Genomic DNA, 990 nt, shown 5'->3' with positions numbered 1-990 from the left:
TCGAGGCACGGCCGCAAACCACCACCTTTCTTCTTCACAAAGAAGAATCCTGCTGCCACGGGTGACACAGAAGGCCTGATATGCCCTTTGCGGAGACTCTCAGCTATGTACTCCTTCATGGCTTGGTGCTCAGGCCCGGACAAATTGAACAATCGAGCCTTAGGTAACTTGGCTCCGGGTACTAACTCAATGGCACAATCGTAGGGTCTATGTGGTGGCAGCGCCTCAGCCTCACTTTCGGAAAAAACGTCTTCGAAATCCTTCAGGTACTCTGGAATACCTTCCAGACCGACAGACGACACAGATAAGGATTTAACAGAGTTAACAAGATGTCCCAGGCTACAACATTTATCCTTGCATCCCCACTGAGTGATCTCCCCTGTTACCCAATCCATAGTAGGATTATGGCATAGAAGCCAAGGCATCCCCAATACCAGTCCTGCAGGCAAGTTATCTAACACAAGACAGCTTAATTTTCCACGAGTGGGACCCACTTTTAGCGAAAAAAGTTCATACCTGAAACAGATACCATCCTGGGTAAGAGGGGACCAGTCAATTGCCACAAGTTTAACAGGATCCTGAAGCCTGACTGTCCCTATCTTATTAAGAGTCATAATTCGGGTATCAATCAGGTTCACAGCAGAACCACAGTCAACAAAAGCAGTAGTCTGAACCGGACCAATACCAAGTTCCAGTTCCACCTGCAGCACAATTTTTGCACGTGAGGAAAATTGTACCTGAAGGCCTGGGTAGTCTCCTCGACTACTACTCATACCTAGTCGTTTCCCGCCATCTTGGAGGATGACGGACAGGAGGGGCAGTCCTTCTTCCAATGTCCAGATTCCCCACAATAGAAGCACAACTGCTTCTCCCGGCGGCGTCTTCTTTCCTTCTCCTCACAGGTGACAGCACTCACCTCCATAGCCACAGGAAGAGTCCGGATCTCACCTCCACTGAATAATAATGGTGTTTCAAGTTGCATAACACCTC

The sequence above is a fragment of the Dendrobates tinctorius genome, unplaced genomic scaffold (assembly GCF_039654945.1).
Source record: "Dendrobates tinctorius isolate UK_male_01 unplaced genomic scaffold, ASM3965494v1 ptg000228l, whole genome shotgun sequence".
Taxonomy (NCBI): domain Eukaryota; kingdom Metazoa; phylum Chordata; class Amphibia; order Anura; family Dendrobatidae; genus Dendrobates; species Dendrobates tinctorius.
Note: the sequence above shows the minus strand (reverse complement) of the source record.